This window comes from Sus scrofa, chromosome 9 (genome assembly GCF_054392235.1).
Source record: "Sus scrofa isolate SSC_HxYL_T2T_F1_AM1 chromosome 9, Sscrofa_HxYL_maternal_Yorkshire_Landrace_v2.0, whole genome shotgun sequence".
Lineage (NCBI taxonomy): Eukaryota > Metazoa > Chordata > Mammalia > Artiodactyla > Suidae > Sus > Sus scrofa.
In genome coordinates this window covers 133,792,694-133,819,746 of record NC_139391.1, presented here as the reverse complement: position 1 = coordinate 133,819,746, position 27,053 = coordinate 133,792,694, and the positions used below count along the sequence as shown (strand labels likewise).

At 43.1% G+C, this 27,053-nt stretch overlaps 1 protein-coding gene across 1 annotated transcript in view; it reads right to left on the bottom strand.

The window, feature by feature from the left end:
* Positions 1-27,053, bottom strand: part of PTPN14 (protein tyrosine phosphatase non-receptor type 14) — a 365,153-nt gene that overhangs the window by 197,080 nt on the left and 141,020 nt on the right. Inside the window, exons 13-16 of the mRNA XM_084978023.1 lie at positions 25,265-26,155; positions 24,891-25,052; positions 18,274-18,458; positions 16,431-17,142 (exon numbers count right to left, since the gene is read on the bottom strand). The gene's annotated coding sequence lies outside the window, so the exon portion shown is untranslated. The remainder of the gene's footprint in view (positions 1-16,430; positions 17,143-18,273; positions 18,459-24,890; positions 25,053-25,264; positions 26,156-27,053) is intronic.

Sequence of the window (27,053 nt, the reverse complement as noted above, 5' to 3'; positions counted from 1 at the left end):
CTGCTCCTCATGTCTCATTCATCTTCTTCCCTGGCTCTAGCATCGAGACACTTGGGTTGGTGTACATGTGTGTGTGTGCATAGTGTTTTAGGTGGTATTTAATCGAGAAATAAATTACATTCAATTAAAAGTGTATGTACAATTTGATGACTTTTTCACAGGGATACATCCATATGACCCCCACCCAAAGCAGGATATAGAAAATGTCCATCACCACAAAAATGTCCCTTATGTGACTTTTTCAGTCACTATCACTTCTCTAGGCTAACTTCTACTCCCATAGAAGAATGTTGCCTGTTCTCCAACTTCGTATCAGTAGAATCATATAATGTGGGTGTATGCATGTGTGCGTGTATTTCACCATTTGCTTATCTATTCTCCTGTTGCCATATTGGGCAAGTATATTGTGAAAACATGTCCCAAGGCATCCTGACCCCATCCAATTCAGAACCATTGACTTGCAACAAAAATAATCACAAGCATTCCCACGGTGGTGCAATGGGTTAATGATCCGGCTTGTCTCTGTGGCATTGTTGCTTTGATCCCCAGCCTGGTGCAGTGGATGAAGGATCGGGCATGACCGCAGCTGTGGCATAGGCTACAGCTGTGGCATAGGCTGCAGCTGTGATTCAGATTCAATCCCTGGCCCACGAACTTTCATATGCTGTGGGTGTAGCTGAAAAAAGAAAGAAAAAAAATCATAAAATAAGCCTCAGTTGTTAACACCCACAAAAAATATTAAATAACAGAGAAGGAAAACAGAGAATGTTTTTTGTTTTTTGCTTTTTAGGGCCACACCTGCGGCATATGGAGGTTTCCAGGCTAGAGGTAGAATCAGAGCTGCAGCTGCCAGCCTACAGCACAGCCACAGCAATGTCAGATCCAAGCTGCATCTGCGACCTACACAATTCACAGCAACACGGGTTCCTTAACTCACTGAGTGAGACCAGGGATCAAACCTGCATCCTCATGGATACTTATCAGGTTCATAACCCACTGAGCCACAACTGGAACTCCTGAGAACGTCTTAGAACCACCAAATGTAAGAGTGTTTTAATGGCAGTACACATTCAGAGTTTCTGATCAATAAAAGCAAATTAGGAAATTGACTAGGATATTCATGTCTTGTTATCGCGTGACTTTTTTTTTTTTTTTTTTTTTTTTGTCTTTTTGCCTTTTCTAGGGCCGCTCTCGCGGCATATGGAGGTTCCCAGGCTAGAGGTCGAATCAGAGCTGTAGCCTCCAGCCTACGCCAGAGCCACAGCAACGCGAGATCCGAGCCGCGTCTGCAACCTACACCACAGCTCACGGCAACGCTGGATCGTTAACCCACTGAGCAAGGGCAAGGATCGAACCCGCAACCTCATGGTTCCTAGTCGGATTCGTTAACCACTGCCCACGACGGGAACTCCTATCGCGTGACTTTTTAAAAAGCCATTTGATTATGCAGAGCCATCACATACAGCCACACACACAGCGCACCATACCTCATGGGGTCTGATAGTCTGCCATGTGAGTGGCATCTTCTGGGGTTGCGGCCTGTGGTGGCCAGGATATCGTGAGTTCTCGTTTTAGAGATCACTTGATGGAATCTGCCCTGGAAGAGTCACTGCTGACACAGAAGCCTGAGCCCTTCCCTCCTGGGTGTATCTTGAGGCCTTTCAGTTTGAGGGAGGAGAAGTGGCCTTCCAGAGCTCAGCGCCCAGTCTTTCTGCACGTTGACCAAAGCTAGGAAGTCACGCAATTCCCAGATATTGGCAAAATAAAGGAGACTTTTGCAGAGGCATCAATGAAAAGAAATTACCAAATATCTGTTTGGGTTTGTGCTCCAGGCTCTTCTGGCGACCAGCCACACCTGCACCCTATTCTGTCTCATACTGTCTCTATTTCACCATCTTTCCTAATGTCTTAACCCTGTGATTCCTGATGCACCCTCAGTTCTGGCCACCAAGCCTTAGGGGCACCACATTTCCTCTCTTATCACTTCTCTCCCCTTTATCCATCTCTCAGGAAAAGGCTCCCTGCCTTCCGAAGGGATTATCCCCTGGCCTGAGTCAAGGAAGAGAAGGCCCCCAGACCCATGCCTGTCAACCTAGGCCACAAATGAATTACTGCCTTGTTACTTCCTTCTGGAAAGAAGGCCAAAGATTTTTAGGTTGTGTTTTTTTAAGCTGGGAGGAGAAAGATCTGTCCTCTGGGACATCATGCCAGCTCCTTCGGCCAGTGCGGATGACCACGTGGACAGCGGTATCAGTTAGTCATGTACTTGAGGCAGGCTCTCTCCAGGCAGATCACTAGTTTTTCCGAAGAAAATGTACAAGATGCAGCCAACTGTTTAGTCTTTAGAAATTCCACACGACTGCAGTGTGTGTTCATCAAGTACACTCTAGAAAGGGTAAGTCACCCACATTACCATCATTTGCAGCAAGATTTAAAAGAAAGAAAACTGAGGCCCTATTAAGTATCTTGCCAATTTCAATGTATTCATTAGCATTCTCTGCTAATTTCACCTTAGATCACAAACACCCTTTGAATCTTGTCTTGAAGGAAGCTTCCTGATCATGTTTACCAGTCTCAGCTTGCTGAGTTTCCCCTCCTCCCTCGGTTCCAACCTTGCCTTCCAGCTTTTCCAGGCTTGATGGGAATACACAGCTTACCTCCCACACTGGCATGTGTGCACACACACCCAGTCATCACTGTATCTTCAGTGGGCACGCTGCCAGTGAAGAGGTTACCCACCCTGCACTGCAGAAAACCAGCCATTATCCAGAAAAGAAGGCTTTCACGACCTCTGAAATCGCTTTTGGAGGGGTTTCTCTATGTTGATTGAACCCATTTTAAACTTTGTAATGGAAGAGAGTCATAAAAAAAAAAAAAAGGAAGGAAGGAAGGGAAGAAAGAAAGACTTCACATTTATATGTGGTCATCAAAACATACGCTGGAGTTCCCGTCGTGGCGCAGTGGTTAATGAATCCGACTAGGAACCATGAGGTTGCGGGTTCGGTCCCTGCCCTTGCTCAGTGGGTGAACGATCCAGCGTTGCCGTGAGCTGTGGTGTAGGTTGCAGACGCGGCTCGGATCTCGCGTTGCTGTGGCTCTGGCGTAGGCCGGTGGCTACAGCTCCGATTTGACCCCTAGCCTGGGAACCTCCATATGCCGCGGGAGCGGCCCAAGAAATAGCTAAAAAAAAAAAAAGGCAAAAAAAAAAAAAATACGTTAATGTTGGGGACAACAGAACAACAGATCTGGTGCTCAGGGCTAGTCGTCTTGGTACAAGTATCTTGGGTTTACAAAGAACTAAACCCAACTTCAAACTGTTCAAGCAAAAAAGGGACACATGGGCAGGATACTGGACCATGTCGTGGGATCCATGCGAGGGAAGTGTGGGACCAGAGAACCTTGAGGGTGCCCCGCTCTTCTCCCTCCGGCTGGGGGATGCTGTCTTCCACTTTTGCCTGTATCCAGGCTTAATAGCTCTGTGACCATGGACAAAGTACTAAAGCTCTCACACCTGAATTTCTTCAGCTGTGGAAAGGGGAACAATGAACACATCTATCCCCTAGGGTTGTAGCCGTGGGTACTAGTGAGGTTGTGGACAGTCAGTCGATATGCAGGAGACTCTCAGTGCACACCGAGCTCTTACTATGTTACCTAAGAATATTTTCATCCACCCCATTCTGTCTCTGCAGAATGGATTTCTTGCCTTCAGCAGGGACTGAATCGCCAATCCAAATTCCCAAGAGAAAGAATACAGCTTGAGTTGTCAGTCTAGGGTCTTGGCCGAAGAATAGGCTGTTGCAGCTGGGCTCAGTCCTTTGGGTGGGAAGAACAGTTCTCAGAAAGGAGAGAGTGGCCAGGGAGGCATCTAAAACCACAATGATAGGGGAAGAGAGACATATTTTTTTTTTTTACCTAAGTCAAGTCTTGAGGAGCCTTCTGTTCATTCTCTCTGTCTACACCATCTACGCAAAGGCCCAAGCCTGACTTCTCATGTGTAGGGAAGAAAGTGACCCACTAGGAAGAGGAGTGACGCAGGGGGAAGAGAACCAATTTTCATTGATCTCAGCGAGGCTCTAGGAACAAGGCTAGATCCTGTATATACACAACCTGAAGTAATGCTTGTGATGGTGTTGGAGTGTTAGGAACCAAACTGTGTCTCTCCAAAATTCTGTGTTGAAGCCCTAACCCCTAATATGGCTATATTTGGCAATAAGGACTTGGCAAGAGATAATTTGGGTTAAATGAGGTCATAAGTGGAGGAACCCTAACCCAACAGGACTGGTGTCCTTATAAGAAGAAGAACAGACGCCAGAGCTCTGTCTCTCCATGTGTGCACAGAGGAAAGGCCACGTGAGGTCGCGCCCAGAAGGAGCCCACCTGCAAGCCAAGGACAGAAGTCTCTCCAGAAACCAGACCCAACAGCACCTTGATCTTGAATTTCCAGCCTCTAGAACTGTGAAACAGTAAATTTCTGTTGTTTAAGCCACATAGTCTGTTATGGGAGCCCCAGGAGATTCGCACATTGAAGTTAGCGGTGTTTTTGTTACTTAACAGAGAAAGAAACTGAGCCCTCAAGACATTTAGTGCCTATTCTTAGACAAGTACCCTAAGTACCTAAGTAAATGGTAAATCAAGATTCAAACCAGGACTTTTCTAATTCCAAAGTTCATGTTCTCTGTAAACCATCATGTTGGGAGTTCCCTGGTGGCTCAGGGGGTTAGGTATTGTCACTGCTGTGGCACTGATTCGATCCCTGGCCTGGGAACTTCTGCACGCCATGGGCACAGCCAAAAAATATCATATTGCTGCAAATTTCTTGAGCATCACTATGTTAGGAAGAGAGCTGGGTGGTTGCTGAACTTATATGATAAAACAGGGGAAATAAAAACTCCAATGCAGTAGTGTCAAAATTCTCTGTTATAGTGGGTGACCAGAGGACAACTATGCTGGGCTGACATTCAGTTTTACTAATAAGAAGACACACATCCAGATTACATTTCTCCAACTAATTTAAATCCTTCTCTTCTATGTGAACCTAGTAAAAAGGGGAGAGGAAGCTGATGCTCTATGATCAGGGAGCAAATCATTTCAAAGAACTCTAATTCTTACTCCTATTTATTTCATTAGCTCCCAAGGTTCCTGTGAGTTAATTTCCTCATTCACTAGCTGTGTGAAGTCCAAGAAGTGGCAATTTGAGTCCACGGTCTTTCCAGCACACAGGAGGTTGCCTTCAGTGGGTGAGAAGTCACAGTTTCTGGGTGTGTGGAGTCATTTCTGTTCATAACTTCAAATCCAAAAGGTCAGAAATACCCTAATTTCTAAGTATAGTTATGAACCTCTTATGAATCCATGAACAGAGCTAAACTGTTCTTCATCCTATTTGTACCTCTACCTGGCCCAGCTCTTAGGACAGTACACAGCTATAGAATGCAGCCAAGGAGCCATCTAACATGGGCAGCTATAGCCAGAAACGCCCCTCTGAGAGGTGTGGCACCTGAAAGGCATCTTCTGCTGTGATTGGGGCTGGGAACAACCTTTGGGGAGAGCAGGAGGGAAGGACCAGGTCATGTTTGGGATGCCTTTCTAAAGAACAGGGACACCCCAGACTGCAGGGGTGAGATAGGGTCACCCCTGGGTACGGGCAGGGCGGCGTAAGAGAATCCAATGGAACTACATCAGAACCTCCCTTAAGACCCGGCCGCTTCCTGGCTGCCTCCCCTAGAAGGAGGGTGACTCAGATGTGACTGGCTCTGGGACTTCAAACATTTCTGAGTAATTCCCATGGACCTAGACAAGGGCAATTAGAGGGCTGGTTTGGGAAGACCACGGAGGATCGGAAGATACTTCTTGTGGCCAGCAAGGGAAAGGCAAATTGCTCAGGAAGCTCAATTTTGAGATGTCCTCTGCTGCAACAAGGCGATGGAGGTGCTTTCTGACATACTAAATCTTAAACGCTAGGAAGAGTTTACTGGGAGTTCCCGCAGTGGCCCAGTGGGTTAAGAATCCAACGGCAGCAGCTCAGATTGCCGGCAGAGGCGCATGGTGGATCACTGGCCTGGCACAGTGGGTTGAGGATCTGGCATTGCCACAGCTGCGGTATAGGTCACAGCTGCATCTTGGATTCAATCTCTGGCCTGGGAACTTCCATATGCTGAGAGTGTAGTCATTAAAAAAAAAAAAAAAAAAAAAAAGTTGACTAACATAGGAAGGCACACACAGGGCCTCCCTCCATGATTGGCACCTCTGATTTCATGGGATATACAAAGATAAAGTGTTTAAGTAGTGAGAGAGAAAGTGAATTTCAGTGACAGCAAAAAACCCAAATGATCTATCCACTGGTTGGCTGCCTTTGGGATCTAATTTCCAACGTCCCTTCCCTGGCTCCCTCTGCCCTTGTGATGCCTGCCTTCTGCTGGTCCGTGAACAGACATTCCAAGTGCTCGCTCACCCCAGGATCTTTGCACGTGCTGTTTGCTCTGCCAAGAACTCCATGTCTCCAGGTGTTTCCTGGACATTTCCTCACTTCGTTCCTTGGCGAGACCTTTTCCAGCCATCCTGCCTGTCCAGACAGAACCTCTCCATACTCCATTCTCTACTCCTCTAACCCTCCTCTGATTTCCTTGGTAGCACATACACTACCTGACATGATATCATCTTTTTTTTTTTTTTTTTTTTTTTTTTTTTTTTTTTTAATTTTTTTTTTTTTTTTTTTTGTCTTTTGTCTTTGTCTTTGTTGTTATTGTTGCTATTTCTTGGGCCGCTCCCGCGGCATATGGAGGTTCCCAGGCTAGGGGTTGAATCGCGAGCTGTAGCCGCCGGCCTACGCCAGAGGCACAGCAACGCGGGATCCGAGCCGCGTCTGCAACCTACACCACAGCTCACGGCAACGCCGGATCGTTAACCCACTGAGCAAGGGCAGGGATCGAACCCGCAACCTCATGGTTCCTAGTCGGATTTGTTAACCACTGCGCCACGACGGGAACTCCGATATCATCTTTTTATGTTTATCTGTTTATCGCCCCCACCTTGGCCCCTCCAGAAACTACATCACAAGTAGAGATTTTGTCTGTTGATCAACACTGAATTCTACTGCCTGGTGCATAGAAGAGCCTCCACAAATATTTTTTGAATGTTTGAATTAATAAACAGTGTACTATTTTCATGTGATTCCATGCAGTTATTTTCCTGTGCTCAGAATTCTACCTGTACTGTGTGATTTAATTTTTCCAACAGCCCTGTGCGGTAGGGATTACAATCTCCCATGGACAGACGAAGAAAATGAGGATTAGAGAGGTGAAATAATTTGTCTGTTTTTGTTGCTATTTCTAGATGGTGGTTTCTGTGTTTGGGGGGGTTTGATGTTTGTTTTTAAGGACCCGAGTCACATGGAGTTGAGACATCCAGCCTTATCCCCATTCCGAACACACTTTCTTCCTCAGTTTATACACTGACTCGCTTTTGCTTATTTTGTAATTTCCCTCCTTTATGCCCAATCCCTCACGTGGTTCTCCTCCTCCAGACTTGCATCTGATACACTGCATTTAAGGCAGTAAATAACAATTAGGGGCTTATGGGTTTTTTAGTCCAGCTCGTTCGCCTGGGCTGAACTCCTGGCTTTGCCACTTATTAGCTGTGTGACATTGGGACACTCTTGGTCATTATTCTTGAACTATTGGCCTTCCTCCACTTCCTTTTTTTTTTTTTTCCTTCTGGTGTTCCTAATACATAGGCTTTGACACTCACCTGATTCTCCATGTTTTTCTCTCTGTTTTCCTTTCTTTATTTTTATCCCTGCCTTGCCTCCTGAGAGAAACTCCTCAGTTTAATCCTCCAGCTCAAATATTTACTAGATCCTTCATTATTTAGGAAATCTATTCAATAATTACAGGATTTTTTAAATTTTTAATTTTTTTCTTTTTCTTTTTTTGGCTGTTCCTGGGCCAGGGATCAGATCCAAGCCTCAGTTGCAACCTAAGCCACAGCTGCAGCAACACTGGATTCTATTTTTTTTTTTTTTTTTTTTTTTGTCTTTTTGCCTTTTCTAGGGCCGCTCCCATGGCATATGGAGGTTCCCAGGCTAGGGGTCCAATCAGAGCTATAGCCACCGGCCTACGCCAGAGCCACAGCAACTTGGGATCTGAGCCTCGTCTGTGACCTACACCACAGCTCTCGGCAACGCTGGATCCTTAACCCACTGAGCAAGGGCAGGGATCGAACCCACAACCTCATGGTTCTTAGTCGGTTTCGTTAACCACTGAGCCACGACGGGAACTCCCAACACTGGATTCTTTAACCCACTGTACTGGGCTGGGGATCAAATCTGTGTCCAGGTGCCTCAGAGAAGCTGCTGATCCCATTGCACCACAGTGGGAACTCCAACACTTAACTTTGTAAAACCCATGCACCTATGGTCAATTAATCTGTGATAAAGAGAGCAAGAATATATAGTAGAGAAAAGAACAGTCTCTTCAATAAGTGATTGCTAGGAAAGCGGGACAGTTACTGTAAAAGAATGAAGTTAGAACATTCTCTAATACCATATACAAAAATAAACCCAATATGGATTAGAGACCTGAATGTAAGACCAGATACTATAAAACTCCTAGAGGAAAACACAGGCAGAACACTCTTCAACATTAACCACAGCAATATACTTTTGGATTTGTCTCCTAGAGTAATGGAAATGAAAACAAACACATGGGACTTAATTTAACTTAAAAGCTTTTGCGTAGCAAAGGAAACTACAAAGAAAATGAAAAGACAACCCACAGAATGGGAGAAAATATTTCCAAATGATGCGAATAACAAGGGATTAATTTCTAAAATATACAAATAGCTCATACTGTTCAGTATCAAAAAACAAACAAATAAACAACCCAATCAAAAAATGGACAGAAGACCTAAACAGACATTTCTCCAAAGAAGATATACAGGTAGCCAACAGGTACATGAAAAGATGCTCAACACACTGCTGATTATCAGAGAAATGGAAATCAAAACTACAATGAAGTACCGCCTCACACCATCAGAATGGCCATCATCAAAGATGGTATAAAGAATCAGAGTTCCCTTGTGGTGCAGTGGGTTAAGGATCAGGTGTTTTCACTGCAGTGGCCTGGGTTACTGCTGTGGCATGGGTTCAATCTGGCTGGGGAACTTGCATATGCTGCAGGCACCCCCCCAACAAATCTATAAATCATAAATGCTGGGGAGGGTATGGAGAAAAAGGAACCCTCCTATTCTCTTGGTGGGAATGTAAATTGGTGCAGCCACTGTGGAAAACAGTAGGAAGGTAACTTAAAAAATGAAAAACAGAGCTACCATATGATCTTGCAATTCTACTCCTGGGCAAGTGTCCAAAGAAAACCATAATCTGAAAAGACTCCTGCACTCTAATGTTCATTGCAGCACTATTTTGAATAGCCAAGACATGGAAGCAACCTAGATGTCCATCAACAGATGAATGGATAAAGAAGATGTGGGACATTTATACAATGGAATATTACTCAGCTGTAAAAAAGAATGAAATATTGCCATTTGCAGCCACATGGATGGACCTAGAGATTATTATACTAAGTGAAGTCAGACAAACGGAGAAAGACCAATATCATATATCACGTACATGTGGAGTCTTAAAAAAAAATGAAATGATGCAAATGAACTTATTTACAAAACAGAAATCAACCCACAGACATAGAAAAAAAAAACTTCCAGTTACCAAAGGGGAAAGGGAGGAGGGATAAATTAGGAACTTGGGATTAGTATATGCACACTATTATATATAAAATAGACAACCAAAAAGAACCTACTGTGTAGCACATGGAACTGTAGTCAATATGTTCTTATAACCTATAAGGGAAAATAATTTGGAAAATAAAAAAAGATGCATATGTATGTATAACTGAATCACTTTGCCGTACTTATGAAACTAACACAACATTATAAATGAACTATACTTCAACATTTTTTTAAACTTTAACTTTTTTTTTCAGCTTTACTGAGGTATAATGAATATGTAAAATTGTAATGTACGTAAAGTATACTACGTGATGATATGTTATTCGTAAACATTTTGAAAGGATTCTGCCATCAAGTTAACACATTCATCATCTCATATATTTACTTTTGGGAGGTGGGGTGAGAACATTTAAATTCTACCCTTAGCAAATTTCAATTATACAATACAGGGTTATCAACCATGGTCACCAGTAACACATTAGATTCTCAGACCTTATTCATCTTAGAATTGAAACGTTGTACCCTTTACCAAGCTCTCGCTATTTCCCCTACCCTCGAGCCCCCTGGCAACTGTATTTCTAGTCTCTAGTCACAGCTTCTCTGAGTTTGACTGTTTTTTGTTTTTTGTTTTTTGTTTTTTGTTTTTTTTAAGATTCCACACATACGTGAAACCATCAGAACTGTCTTTCCCTATCAGGCTTCTTTTTTTCTTTTTTCCCCCTGCTCCTGCAGCATGTGGACGTTCTCAGGCCAAGGACCCAACCAGCACCAGAGCAGCTGCAGTGACAACGCTGGACCCTTAACCCACTGCACCACAAGGGAACTCCGAGGAGTCATTCTTAATATTTCTAATGCTTTCGCTTTTCTATTAAGAACTGCTTACTCTTTCTTCGTGTTTCCAGTGTCCTCTTTCACCTCTTCAAGCATGTTCATTTTCCCGGTTTGAGATTCTTTTTCTGTTTTCCATGAGTTCTGTTTTCTCTGGATAGGTTGTTCGGTTTGTTGTTCCTCAAACAGCCCGTTCTCAGCATTTGCCCTCTGAGCTCATCCTTGTTCCTTCCTTCAGGTTCACTGATTAGCAGAAGGCCTCTGCAGAAAGGGTAGCGGTATACAGCACGTTTGTGCTCTTCCAGGTATGTGTTTGTCATGCGTCTTCCTGGGAGAGGCATGGTTTTGTGCTCAACTGGTCTCCAAGGAACTTCTGAATAAACTTTTATTGGTAGCAGCCACTCTGCCACTGGTTATTATAAGTGGATGCCCACAGGGGTTTGAGAGCTGGTACGTGTGTGTGGAGGGTGCTTTCTCCGGGACTGGTCAGGCCAGCAACATTCAATGCCATCTGCTCATCACCGTGCCAGGTCCAAGCTCTGTCCTATAGGTACTCCTGCTCCTGGCCTGTACTCTGACCTCCTGCCTTCGTAGTACTCAAAGGAAGGGGCATATCTGCCTAGGGCCACACAGGGATGAGGAAAGGGCAGAACTAAAACATTTTCCCCCCAAACCTAGATCCTACTTGTGACCCCAGCCTGCCCCACCTCTGACCAGTTTCCCTTGCCAGTAGATCCAGTCAACTTCTCTCTGCCCCAAGGGGTTCTTTCCACTGCTGGCTGCCGAGCCCAGCTCCGAGATCCGTCATCTCCTGTGGTGTCTGCCCAGGAGAGAACACTCCATCTAGGTTGCTTTGCTCTCTTGCCCTGAACCAGAAGCCCTGTAGGTTTCCCAAGATCACCAAGCTGTAAGTGAAGGAGCTGGGATTCAAACTTTGATCTTTTTGACTCCAACCCTTGTGTTCGTTTGTTTGTTTGTTTGAAATGGCTACACCTGAGGCATAGGGAAGTCCTCAGGCGAGGGGTCGAATTGGAGCTGCAGCCTTAGCATCTGCAACCAGCGCCAGAACTTGCAACAACGCTGGATCCTAACCCACTAAGCGAGGCCAGGGACCAGGGATGGAACCTGCATCTTCCTGGATACTAGTTGGATTCTTACCCACTGAGCCCCAAAGGGAACTCCGAACCCTTGTGGATTTTAACCCATGTTCCATGCTCAGGGTTTGCTGAAAGGTGATTGGGTCAAATTATCCACCCAACTCAAAAATCATTTCATTCCAAATATTTCCCACTAAACAGAACCCGGGCTCTTTGGAAAGTGGCAAACTCCAAGTCTGAGGAAAGAAATGTACTCAAAAGGTATCAAAAGAACACTAGAACCATAACAAAACTCAGAAGCACCCTGAAGAGACACTCAGTGGCTACAGATGGACCGATTTTAGCATCAATAAGGATAATAAGAGCAATTAGTTATAAAATTTCGATTGTGTTGAAATCCATAAGTTCACAAAGGCACAAGGAAAAAAAACTAATTATTCACCATTGGAACTAACTCATCATTTTGAGAAATGATAAATGAAGGCATAGAAATAAACCATCTTGTCTTCCTTAAGAAATGACACTGCTGGTTACCAAGCAATAGACGAGGAAGGGTTTTACATTGTGGAAATATCCTTGATAATCAGTAAAAGGATGGGAAGATCAGAACATCATCATTTTGCAGCCTCTGATAAAAGAATGGATCTAGGCAAAAGCTTCAGGGGTTGCTAACATCACAAAAGGAGAGATAATCCGACATCAGACTCTCTCATTATTTTGTTTTGAGAAAGAGAAGGTGAACAGACAGGATCAAGCCTCTAGATAGATTCAGCCATCAATTTACAAAAAAGACAAGTCAGAGGAATATGTTCAAACAGACATCAGAGATCAGCAAATGAGCAATCAGCAAAATGTAGGTTGTGGGAAAGTCTAGGGGAAAATATTTTTTAACAAACAAATACATTTCAATGATGGAGAAGAAGCAGGGGTAATCTACAGATTAAGAGAGACTTAAAAGATGTAATTATCACATACGCCTTATTTGAATCCTGATTCAAATAAAGTCTAAAACAAAAAAGCTATTATGCCATTTTTGAGGACTTTTTTTTAGTTTCTTTTTTTTTTTCTTTTTGCAACCACACCCATAGCATATGGAAGTTCCCCGACTAGGGTCACATCAGAGCTGCAGCTGCTGGCCTATGCCATAGCAACGCCAAATCTGAGCCACATCTGCAAACCACCCTGAAGCATGTGGCAACGCTGGAACCTTTAACCCACTGAGTGAGGTCAGGGATCGAACCTGCATCCTCATCGATACTAGTTGGGTTCTTAACCCACTGAATCACAATGGGAACGCCTGTGAAGACTTTTAAACATTGATTAGATATTAAGGAACTCTTATGAAATATTTTAGATGTTACAACTGATTTTTATGTTAAAAATAGAGCCTTCCTCTTTTAAATACATCTCATATACATACTTTATAGTTGAAATATTATTCCAAATAAGACAGAAGGTGGACCAATGGGTGGGAGTGTAAATAAAGCAAGACTGGCAAGGAGCTTATGCCTGCTGCAGCCGGCTCTTAGATGTATGGGCTATTATACTATTACTCACTTTGGAGAAAATGCAACATAAAAATTCCAAACTTGGAAACAAATTTGTTTTGGATTGGATAGAAGGAATCTTCACCAAAAAACAAGTAAATATAAGCATAGCTTAGGGCTCCTTTAGCTTGTGAACTCCACTACTGATTTTGACTTTTAAATTTCAGTAAATTTAGACGTAACTTTTCAAAGGCACACACATGCACACACTCCAGGGTCCACGATCTGGATTCGAAGTTAGGAAAACTGAGTCTCTAGGTAACCTCTTGTGTAGGGCACCAAAGAACAGCTTCATCCTGTCAATTCAACTTTTAAAACTCTCTGTTTCACCTGGAAGTCTTCCATTAAAATAGCTAATAAATTAATCACAGTTGACCTGTCCAGAGAAGAGGACAAAAGGAAGCTCAGCAAGCCTCAGAATATAAATAGAGACCAAGGATCACAACTTACATGGGCCTTATTTAAAAACTGAGAGAGAAACACATCGTGTGTGCATCGATCTTAGTATCTTTTTTCTGACAAGAAGCAAGGGGATGGGCTTGCAGGACCCTTCTGCATGCCAGGAACCACTGCTCCCACCCGTCTGCCAAGCCAGCTCCATGTGCTCCTTAGAATCAATATAAAATCTCTCCGAGAGATTTTTCTCCAATTAAGATCATCTTTCTACCCAATTTTTCTACAAACTCCTTATAAACATTTACATGACTGCGTGAAATTTAATGTTATAGACAATACATAGATTAATATTGACAAATGGTAATTATGCTTTCCTGTGTACGCAGTTGATATTAACACTCATTCAAAAGCATTTGCTATAGAAAACTAAGACCTCAGCCTCTAGGAGAATCAGCTGCCTCAACATGATTCTCCAAAATTCAGAGGAGGGATATTAATTCAACCTCACTCCCTTCTCATTTTTTAACTACTTTTGCCTAATTTTACCTTTTCTTTTTATTTCTAGGACTGTTTAACTAGGCTAGACTTTCAAGTAATGCAAAAAGAAAAAAGAAAAAAAAGAGGCTAACTTCAGAATTCCTAATATTTGAAAATCAATACAAAAGAAAACAATGTTAAAATAACAAATGAACATTTTAGTCTAAATATAGCTGTTCTACAAAATGAGTATATCTTTATGTGTGCTCTATGTGTCTGAATACTCATTTTTATTGATTTGCAACCAGCAAAGCCATGGGTACCAATTTAGCATAGAAAGCACGTACTCTAGAAAAAGTCTATGTTTCTGAAATCATTTCTTAACCAAATTCTGTAACCAAGAAAGCAAGTTTTAATACATAGCCACCTAAACCTACCAATTTCCTCAAAAATGCATAGAAATAAGGGAGTTATAAAAAATTGGCAGGACAGGGATAGGGTTCATGGAAAGGGGGGGGGGCTCGAGCTGTTGATAGCCATGCCTGAGCCACTGGAGCACACTCTGAGCTCACTAATATCTTAGCAAGAGTTTGTAAGGGGAGAAAGTGACATTTTTCACCTGTACTAAAACTGAGATTTCATCAGAGTAGTTCAGCTGTGTCTCACTTTGGAGAAAATCTAATATAAAAATTCCAAACTTATGAAATAAATGTATTGGGGAATTTTTTCTCATTCAAGGTAAATAAACAAGGCTCTAACCATAAGCTCTTTTATATGGGCACCAGTACTGAGCGTATGTCAGAATATTTACAAACACACACACACACACACACACACACACATACACAATGTAGTATTTGGACTTGAAGTCAGACTTGAGATTATTACAAGTTGTAACAACTGGACACAAGATTCTACAAGTCACTTACATGCCCTCGTTTTCCAAACCATACAGCAAGGAAAACAGGTCTAATGCCTCTTTTAACTCTAAAATTGTACGATTCTCTGATTTCTCTAAGACAAATTTTCTATTGGCTTAAGTCTATAGTTTCCTTATATGTCTTTCCCCCAAACTTTCTATTTTATTTTATTTTTTAATTTTTTTTTGTTTTTGTGTTTTTGTGGGAGTTTTAGGGCCACACCCAAGGCATGTGGAAGTTCCCAGGCTAGGGACTGAATAGGAGCTGTAGCTGCTGGCCTACACCACAGCCACAGCAATGCCAGCAGACCAAGCCTCGTCTGCTGGCCTACACCACAGCTCATGGCAACACCAGATCCTTAACCCATGGAGCAGGGCTCAAACCCATGTCCTCATGGGTACTAGTTGGTTTTGTTACCACCAAGGCACAGCAGGTACTCCCAAACTTCCTGTTTTGAAAAATGGTGGTTTTAGCCAATGCTCTAGGAACTGTGCAAGTATGGACTTCCTGTGGTTCTAGAACTATGGCAACTATATATCTGGATTTTTCTGGACATGTCCATAAAAAAATAAACTTTTAATCCTCAAATGCCAGTACAGAATTCTACATAAATACTGAGATCCTACGGGTGAAATGAAATAATGGATGTCTTTTCTAAAAATCTCTGGAAAAGTAAATTAAAAATTTTCTCAATTTCCCGTGTTTCTCCAAATAGTTTCTTAAATTTCCAGGGGCTGCCACCACTTGTCTATTAGTAGAGAAGAGCAGTATAAATAGGCAGCAAATTAATGCATGTGGAGAAATAGAAAACTACTGATTTTTAGTTCACTAGTTTATTTGTGACCATAAAGTTATGGCTATGGTTTTCTATTTCTACATAAATTATCATCATTTATTAACTCAACAACTCTACCTTGAACTCTTATTATGTGCCAGGCCTTGTGCTGGATACTAGATACAAGGAGATAGAGCTAGACAGGCTCTTGGCCTCACGAAAGTTTATAGGTAGCACAGACATAAATGTTGAATAAATTGTTATACCAAATATAGCGATAATTACAAATTGTACTAAATGTAATGAAGGGGAAAAATATTAAGAGAGAGAATAAGTTTCCTAACTTAGAATTTGGGATACTTAAATCTTAAAAACAATTTATCTTTTATATAAGGTGCTTCCTATAGAACAGATGTGGTCTCTGAGGCTAGGCTGAGTGGATTAGTCGTGGGTGTCCAGAGAAACAAAAGCAATAGAAGATACACACACACACACACACACACACACACACACACACTATATATACATACATATATATATACACACACTATTTTATATATATATAAAATATACAAAATAGTACAGTATAGACTATACTATAATGTTTATACTATACATATGTAGAGAGAGATTTATTCTAGGATTGACTCACATGATTATGGAGGCCAAGAAGTCTCACAATCTGCCATTTGCACGCTGGAGAACCAAGAAAGCTGAGAGTGCAGTTCAGTCTAAATCCAAGAATAGGGGAGCCAATGGCATAAGTTCAGGTCAAGTCCAAAAGCCAAAGAACCAGGAGTGCTGACATCCAAGGGCAGGAGAAAATAGATGTCCTAACTCAGGCAGAAGGAGCACATTCATCCTTCCTCTGCCTTTTTGTTCTATTCATGGCCTCAACAGTTTGGAAAATGCCCGCTCACATCTGTGAGGGTGGATCTTCTTAGTTTATTAATCCAGATGCTAATATCAAGTCATAAAATGAATGCATAAAATGGACCTTCAAATATTATGAAGAAAAAAGCAGGGGGAAAACAATATATTAAGACAGAGATGAAGACTTCTGCCCTAGAACTTGGGATATTTGAATCTTCTAAACAATTCGTCTTGTGTATAAGATGCTTTCTGCAGGTCAGATGTGATCTTTGAGGCTACGCTGAGGGATGCATCCTTCCTCTCTTTACCCATCTCTCTTCTCTTCCTTCTTCATATCCAGGTCCCAAATCCATTCCCTGGTACCAACTTCTTTTCTTCTTTCTCCTTCAGAATAAACAAACAAACAGGCCCCTATGTACATCCAGTTGTGAAAATGAAGACCTAGGAGATCCAATATTCCCCTGGAATTAGCCATGGTAGTTAGTGGACACCTGGATGAATGGTGAATAGTGGAAGAGAATGCATTAAGTAAATAAGTAGATGCACTAGACATCAAAACCAATAGAAGATATGCATATATATGTAATAGTATAGTCTAGACTATATACAGTACAGACTATACATAGACAATGCAAAGCCATGGTATGAAGCCCTATGTTCATTTTTCTGTTCTCCTTTTGCTTGGCTTCTTGGCAGCCTTTCCCTGAGTTAACTACTACCTCTCTCTTGAAACACAACCCCTCTTGGCACACTCTTACCAACCACCCCCTCCCCCCAGTTGTCTAGCCACTCCTTCTCTACTCTATCTCTAAATATTGGAATGACTCAGGGCTCAGTCCTGGTCACTCTCTATTTTTGATTCATCTCCTTCTCTCCTTGATTAATCATGTCCATTCATGCCTCTTAAAACGCATTTGTAAGAGATGCCTCCTAAAGTTATATCTAGTGCTGAAATCTTTCTTCTGACCTCCAGGATCAAATTTAAACTTTTTTCTTGATTTTTTTTTCTCTTTTTAGGGCCACACCTGCGGCATATGGAAGTTCCTGGGCTAGTGGTTGAATTGGAGCTGCAGCTGCCAGCCTATGCCACAGCCATGGCAATGCTGGATCTAAGCCACATCTGAGACCTATGCTGCAGCTTGCAGCAATGCTTTATTCTTAACCCATTGAGTGAGGCCAGAGATCAAACCTGCATCCTCGTGGATGCCATGTTGGGTTTTTAGCCCACTGAGCCATGAGAGGAACTCCAACACAACTAAAATTTTTTTAGGTCGCACCCATGGCATATGGAAGTTCTCAGGCTAGAGGTCAAATCAGAGCTATAACTGCAGGCCTACACCACAGCCACAGCAATGCAGGATCCGAGCCACATCTGTGACCTACACCACAGCTCATGGCAATGCTGGATCCTTTACCCACTGAGTTAGGCCAGGGATTGAACCTGCATCCTCATGGACACTGGTCGGGTTCATTACCGCTTAGCCACAACGGGAACTCCCAACAAAACTAAAGTCTTAATTCACATTCTTTAATCCTGTTCCTCTCCCAGTCTACCCTATTGTACATAGCAACACCATCATCCACCCAGTTGTATAAGCATCTGTGATGCCCTCATCTCCCACCTTCATTCCATCATATAACCTTGAATCAGCCTGCATTTTCCCATCTCCTCAGCCAATATACTGGGCCAGGCTGTAACCATTTCTGAGCTGGACAACCACAGTAACCTTCGAAGTGCTTGTTGGCCTCCATTCTCTTCTTCACAAAACAGGCATCTTTCTCTGGGTTAAAAACTTTCAGTGGCCTCCTACAGGAGTTTGAAAAATAAGTTCAAGTATTTTACTAGCATCCTGTATGATCTGACCTCTGCAAATCTCTCCAACCTCGTCTTGGGCCATCTCTTTTTTGCTCCCTGTGCCCAAGACATACTGATTTTTTTTCACATCCTTGTTCATCCCAACCTATTTCCCACATCAGGATGTTTGGGTATGGTCTTCCCTCTGAAGGGGACATAAATAACCTCTACTGTGCATATACTTGCTTCCTTACTCACTAAAGGTCAGTCTACTGTCGTCTCCTCAGTCTTCCTTGATGATTCTCTGTAGCAAGATTCTCCAGAAAAACAGAACCAGTGGAGATAGATAGACAGACAGACAGACAGACAGATATTTAATGGAGAGAATGAGTGGCAAGTCTGAAATCTGGAGGTCGGCCCAGCAAGCTGGAAACCCCCAGGCAGGATCTACTCCTGTGGTCCTAGGACAGAACTTCTTATCTTCCACAGGGAAGATTTTTTTTTTTTTTTTGCTCTAAGATTTGCTACTAAGGCCTTTGAACTGATTTGATAAGGTCTATCCTCATTATATAGGATTATCTCCTTTATTTAAAGTCAACTAAAAACTAAAAAAATTAGGTTAAGTTATTGTAGACTTTCATTACATCTTCAAAATACCTCTACAGCAACATCTGGTTAGTATTTAACCAAATGGATATGCTAGCCTAGCCGAGTGAACGCATAAAGCTAATCAGCACACCCTGCTAGAAGTATGGAGCTCTTTTTCATCTATTTTTATGTGGTTGGCATATTCGTCTTATTTTCTTACACCAGGTACCTTGGTCCAAGGTCTAGAATTTTTTTCTCCTTGTTACTCTTCAGAGTGGGACTAAGGCACTCCAGGTATGTGATAGAATTTCTAGGGTAGAGTATTGCTCCCACAAGTTTCCCCTCACTCATATTTGTCCAGTTTAAACTTTGCCAGTTAGAGATGATTTAAGTGCCAAAATGTAAACTCCACAAGGTGTAGTAATAACTATCCCGGTATCGTAAATTCTAAGCTGATCTTGGAAGGAAAAGGAAAGGAGACAGTTAAGCACAGTTTTGAGGAGGGCTCGCTCTGACTCTCAGAGGAAACTATCCTCACTGATCCCTTTTCCATCTAGTCGTACTGTTTACATCTGCTTTCATTTCCTCCTCTCTCTATTTTTTCTTTTTAATATTTATATGTGTATATATAAATATATATTTGGCTGTCCCCGAGGCATGTGGAAGTTCCTGGGCCAAGGATCAAACCAGCACCATAGAAGGGAACCAAGCCTCTGCAGTAACAGCCCCAGATCGTTAGCCTGCTGTGCCACCAGTTCTTGTGTGATGCAGCAGGTTAGGGATCCAGCATTGTCCCTGCAGTGGCTTGGGGCACTGCTACGGTGTGGGTTCCATCCCTGGCCTGGGAACATCCGCATGCCACAGGTGCAGCCAAAAAAGAAAAAGAGTTTTTTCCTCTTCCTTCTAATGACTCATAATGGTGGATATAAAATACACATTTTTATACAGTAATAGGATGAGCACACATTATAAAATGACAGAGGAAAAGATGTGGGAGAGACAGCGTCTCGATTGCGTTCCAGCGCAGGCAAAATTCGTAAGCAAATCCTACAGAAAACAATGCACAATTCTCCCCTTCCCAGCAAAAGGCGAGGCGTGAAAAACACAGACGTTCACTAACTGTAGTCAAGTGGATTTGGCCATATTTATGCTAAGGTTCCCAAACTTGGCAAAATCTAGAGTATTGACAAACTGAAAACAGGTCAAGACCAGAAATGATTTTCACATTAAAGTGCATCAATATTAAACAAGTGACACTCTCCTGGAACGTTGGCACAACTGAGTGACGAAGAAGAGGCGAGCTGGGGAGGGGACTGTGGCCCACTTGTTTTGCCTCTTTCTCCCGATAATGATCTTCCACCCAACAGACTGAGCCCCTGGGGGGAGGGGGAGGGCAGGAGTGGGGACGAAATTATCTTCTAAATTATCTTCAATTTAGTCTGCTTCGCTTTTCTGTAGAAGTACCAACAGAAGGGAACAGAGGTTGAAGTAAATGAGGTGGAAATAAGATTCTGAATTATCAGTGTATTTCAATTATCTCTGCTCACCCTTGCAGGTTGACTGCACTCAATTTCCTTTAGACTTCCCTAGGTAGGGAAGTCTAGACTCATGAGAAAGAATGATTTCTCTCTCATGCAAGCTCTAGTCCCCGTACCAAACTCTAATATTTTTAAGGAAGATTACAAAAAACTTAGGAAGGCCTAAATAGAAAAAAACATGTCTACATTTTGATTCATATAAAACGTCTTTAAGACATTTTTGTTAATAGAGAGAGGGTTTTTCCTAGTATTTCTGGACCATATGTCCGAAGAGTCCCTCCAGGTCACCTCTCTGCGTATGTGCCCCAGAGTCGAGGAAAAGAAGTAACATTATACCCCCTCTATGTACACACTTTTCCTTCAGTTCTTCCTGTCTTTGTTGGAGAAAGAGCTTCCATTCTTTTGGAATGCTTTTTTTTTTTTTAATTTTTATTTTTTTTTGTCTTTTTGCTGTTTCTTGGGCCGCTCCCACTGCATATGGAGGTTCCCAGGCTAGGGGTCCAATCGGAGCTGTAGCCACCGGCCTACACCAGAGCCACAGCAACGCGGGATCCGAGCCGTGTCTGCAACCTACACCACAGCTCACGGCAACGCCGGATCGTCAACCCACTGAGCAAGGGCAGGGACCGAACCCGCAACCTCATGGTTCCTAGTCGGATTCATTAACCACTGTGCCACGGCGGGAACTCCATGGAATGCTTTTAAATTCTCATGTCAGAGAACCTTTACCGAAGCCAAACATGGGCCTCGGTTGATTCCAGTGGATTCGGCTGAACTAAGACTATGCCTGGATGGAACAGCAGGTGAAGTCAGTTATGTTCCACCTACATCTGTGGATGTAGAAAACCATGATAAAAGCCAGGCAGGGAGATCATAAGGTTATTTATTTTTTGAAGAAAAGAAAGAATTGGACAGCCAGAAAAGAAAGGAGAAGGGCTTTTGTCTCTACAGCGTCTATAAGAAACAGTGAAAATATTAGCAGCCTGATGAGGGCGGAGAGGATGGAGAGCATCCCAGGGGAACGTTCTTTATTTGCAAGGATGCTTAGAGGATCTGGTGTTGGACCTGGAAGGGGGTGAGAGGTTGGGTTAAAGAGGTGGGGAGAGAGAATTATAAGGAGAGGTTGGAAGGGGGCACAAAGGTTGGAATGAGCACACTGGTGGGGGTGGGGGAGGATGCGTACTGAGGAGGCTTGTTTGTCTACCCAAGGGAGGGGCTGCCTCAGAAAAGGACACAAGCCTCTTCTCTGAAGGAGGGTCAGGGACGGGCCTCGCTGTGGCCCGGGCGTGGCCTGCGCTGCTTCTGTCTGGCAGAGATCCTTCATTGAGAGCCTTTGCACTGCCAAGGAAATTCGCCCCCAGATCAGCTGAGTTAAACTTCAACTCTTCCCGGCCCCACCACCAACCCTTCCGGATCTTGTCCTTTGGCCATAAGACCTTTAAAATTGCTGAAAGAATGGGGCAGAGAAGAAGAGGTTAATGGTTTTTCCTAAGCAATTCATGTGGGCATGCTATTTGAATAACTAGTGTTCTAGGATTCTCTTCATTTATTTTCCACTAGAACATTCAGCCTCATAACTACTCCTTGCAAGGACAATTCTGGAATTCCCTGTCTTTATCTGTATCTTTCTCTCTCCCTTTCTTTGTTACAAACATGCACACGCACAGCCAGAGTTTCCTGTAGGTTCTGACCTGGGCCCATGTAAGAGCACCAGCTGTAAAGGTAGCAGAGGAAATCTCAGCATTTGACTTTCAGCTCCTTATAAACATAGGACTGTGCATACAAGTTGCATACAAAAACACGGAATTATACTACTTGAAAAAAATCTGGCATTTCCCCTAGAAGGAAAAAAATAAAAATCCTGTTGGCCTGAGAATCTTGAATGGTTCTTTTTCTTTTTCTTTTCTTCCTTTTAATTCCTGAAATCTTACCAAGAAGATCCCGGGGAATGATTCGCGTTTTCCAAGTGTGGGTCTCAGTTATTTTGAAACCCTCCTCTTTGGGAGCTACTCAGGTGTGTGGATCTTTGTAAAGAGATGGTCTTTGCCCAAATACCTAACTCAGTCTGCTCTCCTGTTCTCTTTCCGTGAGATCCAAATCTTTACGATGAACTTAAAAAAACAAAAAACACCTGGTCTGGCACCCGGTGCAGATTCTGCAACTCTAAGAACCAAACCATTCACCGCCTGGCCTTCGGGTCGGGTCTGCCAGCCAAGAGGGAACAGGAAGCTTGCCTCTGAGTCCAGGACTATGGAATGCAAACCCCCAAGCAGTTATTTGCTGTGGTTTTCAGCTTTGTCTTGGAAATTAAGAACAACGTGAACTCTTTTCTAAGTAGCATTTTAGTCAATAAATACCAACCTAGCACTTGAAGTCTTTGAACCTACTCCAGTAGGCACCCTTTGCACAATATTTTAACACTATATTAGTTTTTAAAGCCAATCTAATCTGGGTACAAGTGTACGGAGTGCCCAGATCGCCTGGCTCATTAGGTTGCTATTTAAGACCAAGGAAGATCAAATACCCTCACCTAAAAATCCTTAGTAGGCATTTCACTGCTTTATGTAAACCTCGGCCAGCTGCTGGACTGTTTTTCTCATGGGCCACACTAGAGTTGCAGTTTTCAGATTTGTAGAGGGGTAGGGGGCCATGAGAGAGAAAGGGCCGGAGTTTCATGCAGCTAATGCAGATGTGCATTTAGACCAAATGTCTGCTGGCAATCCAATTTAATAGCTCATTTCCAAATCCTTTCTTGGAAGAAGAATTCAGATTACATAATCATGAAAAACAAACCTGTTGCCACCCAGCATGAACTAACATGTTACAGTACTTTATGGCTGAGGGTTATTAAGCCCAGAACCCAGTTTCATGCACAGAAGAGAACACTGGGAAAATGAAAATATGCCAGTCTTGTCAGAGTAATGCCACTTAGTAGCAGTTCACTTTTCTTGTTACTTCACACTACCTTAAGACTGTGGGTTGATTAAGTAGGTTCTCATTTACTGCTGATTAAGGCCATATGATTATTAGCAACCTAAGAGCCTATTAGAGCAATGCGTTAGGTAAGCTCTTCTTAGTGGGATGACCACCTTGGGTGGTCCTAGGCATCCCCGAAATTCCCACCACATGCATCCTCCTGCTGGGTTGCCTTTGCTGACACTGCAGCCCTGGGCAATGGCAGTAATGACCTTTGATTCTCGTGCAGCTGTTCACAGCACACACTGTTAAATTCACCCAAAGAAGCCTGGTATTCTGAGTCTTTAAATGTCTCAATTCCGGTAGCCTTAGAAACTAAATCTAAGCTAGATTTTAATCGATGTTTCCCAGCTTAAGAGCCATACATAGACTCTCTCCTAAGACTCTTACTTGAGGTTCCCAAAGGAAATCTATTCATATCAGCTGTGGGGCTGAGTCGATAGCCAGGCATTCAAAGGGGTTTCTTTCTCATTTCAGACAGGTAACCCAATAAAAAGAATGTTTTGTTTTTGGCCGCACCCTCGGCCTGTGGAAGTTCCCAGGCCAGGGATGGAACACCAGCCACAGCAGTGTCCCAAAGCCGCTGCGGTGACAATGCCGAATCCTGAACCCGCTGCCCCACAGGAGAACTCCTAAAAAAACTTTTCTGCCTCCAGCAAAAAGTTGACCTAAATTTCTATTTTCAACACAGAAGTGAAAAAAAGAAAACAATCTGACTCATCAAATTAGGCAACCACCAACTCATCATCGTATAAACTTTCCTGTGATTAACATACCTTATGAACTAACCAGGAGGTGGAAAATCCCCTTGGTTCACCCAGCAGAAAACACAGGTGATTAGATGACCTAGCCTCTCCAGAACTGTAAGTACCAACAGTCCCTTCTGAGTACTTACCATGTGGCCCGGTACTAAAAGCTTTACACAGATTATCTCACTTAATCCTCATAAGAGCCCCGTCAAGTCGAGGAATTTGCCCGATGTCCCACGGCTGGTAGGTGGTAGGTGGAAGCCCTGGAGGTGATCCTCAGTTTGATACCCGTGGCCCTGCGCTGCACTGCGCTGCCTCCTGGTTACCAGGCAGCAGGGGAATTGAGAAGGCAAGGAAAGCACTCTTCAGATGCTGCGGACACCAGATCACCTGTATACGTCCTGAACACATCATCTGTCATCTTTGACTTTGTGTGAAATCATACATTTCTCTTGGTAATTCAAGAAGCACACGCAAATCTAAAAAGTGTTGGTTACCTGTTTGTTAAGTAGCCAAGGGTTTCTATTTTCTGGTGCTAGGATCCCAGAAGCGAAATCTCCTTGGAGGGAAAATATAAGGGGGTAATTTTATACCTTTTATCTCCCAGGCATCTGGCTAGGTGATACCAGCTAAGAGGATGGCGTGGTGCCTACAGTTCTTCCTCCTTTAATTTCCAAGCGGCAAAGGAGACAGGAATACACAGTGGTCCTTAGCTCATCTGTGGTTCATTTGTACTTCAACTCACCTCTCCGCTCCTGGACGGGGCAAAAAGGCAAAGGTTCTTTTCCCACTTTTTCTCTCCCCTTCCCTCCTGAGGACTGTCTCTCATCACATAGCTGGGCGAGTACACTCAGATGAGTTTCCACCTTTTGGAGGCCCTGTGATCCATTGTTCACAGTTTCCACATAAATTCCTTGAAACTTACTTGTGCCTAGCGTGGGGCTAGGCATTCAGCATCAGTGCTCACCTTTTTGGGTGGATATTTGGGGAACTCCATTCCTATAAAATCAGGCACTCTCTGGAGGCTGTTCGAACACTGCATCAGCTCTTGCAGGCGGGAGTGGTTTTCAGGTTGAGGATGTGAAGAACCCAAGTCAGGGCTCCCCTTGGGAGAAAGGAGGAGGAAGGGACCCTCATACGACATTTATCTCAGGCTTTTCTGGTTTGAGAAGTGAGGACTGGAATATAAGGGGGCCATAAAAGCTGCCCTCTATTTTGTATCCAGTACACAGTGAAGAGTCCTTTGTTTTATTTTGTCTTTTGTCTTTTTAGGGCCGCACCTGGTGCACATGGAGGTTCCCAGGCTAGGGGTCTAATTGGAGCTACGGCTGCCAGCCTACACCACAGCCTCAGCAACTCCAGATCCGAGCCGTGTCTATGACCTACATCACGGCTCACTGCAACACAGGATTCTTAACCCACTGAGTGAGGCCAGGGATCGAACCCGCAACCTCATGGTTCTTAGTCACATTCATTAACCACTGCGCCACGACGGGAACTCCTGAAGAGTACTTTTTCTGAAATCTTGGCTCAGGGGCCCCGTATGCATGATTTCTTTTCTTCACATGCCAACCTGACTTCACCTTAACACGCTGGGCTCTGAATTCATGTACAAGATGTCTGGAGACCAGGATCTCAGCTTGTCTGAGACTGTCACAGTTTTGGTACTGCAAGTCCCACGGCCCAGGAAACCTTTCTTCACTCTTGGGCATTTGGTCCTGTTGGTCATTCAACGGCTCCTTGAAATTCAACGAGCTAAACCTACAACCTCAATACGTAGGATTATGTTTTGCTTGGAATCAGATGAGACAGTTTTAAAATGTTTCATTCTCTGGTCTTTAATCCAATGTCCAGTGCCCTAAAACAACAATAGAGAACCTCCATAAATCTGCTTAAAAAGTTCCAGGAGTTCCTGATGAGGCACGGTGGGTAAAGAATCCATTTGCAGCAGCTCAGGTAAAAGTGGGGCATGGGTTCGACCCCCAGCCTGGTGCAGTGAGTTAAAGGATCCTACACTGCCATACCTGCATAGGTCACAGCTGTGGCTCAGATTTAGTACCAGGCCTGAGAACTTCCAAATGACAGGGGTGTGGCCATTAAAAAAAAAATTAGAAACAATTAATACAGGGCATAAATGATTTAAATGTTTCTTAAATTTGGTCTTAAAACAGAGCAAGTATTCAAGTTCCAGCTGTGGCTTAGTGGTAACAAACCCGATCAGTATCCACAAGGTTGCAGGTTCGATCCCTGACCCCGCTCTGTGGGTTAAGGATCCAGTGTTGCCCTGAGCTGTGGTGTAGGTCACAGATGTGGCTGGGGATCTGGCATTGCTGTGGCTGTGGTGGAGGCTGGCAGCTGCAGCTCCAATTCAACCCCTAGCCTGGGAACCTCCATATGCCACAGGTGGCCCTAAAAAAAAAAAAAAAAAAAAAAAAAGAGTAGTATAAAATTTAGCTGCCAAATAAAGACATTTTTGAGAATAAAAGGGGTGACTAAAATTATTTAATAGGTATCATTTTTAACATATTCATTTATTGGCCAATAAATTGTTTTTTGATATTATTGGATCTATAAAATAGTTTCCTTAAAAGCCATTTCCAAAAAAAATTCTTTCTGAAAAACATATATAGCCATGTGTATTAAACTCTTTGAAACATTTATTTTGATTACCTATTAAAAATAATATAAGCAGAATAATTGTTGGTATATATTTATATACTGTGTTCAATTTCTTAACTGTATCATTTGTGAATACT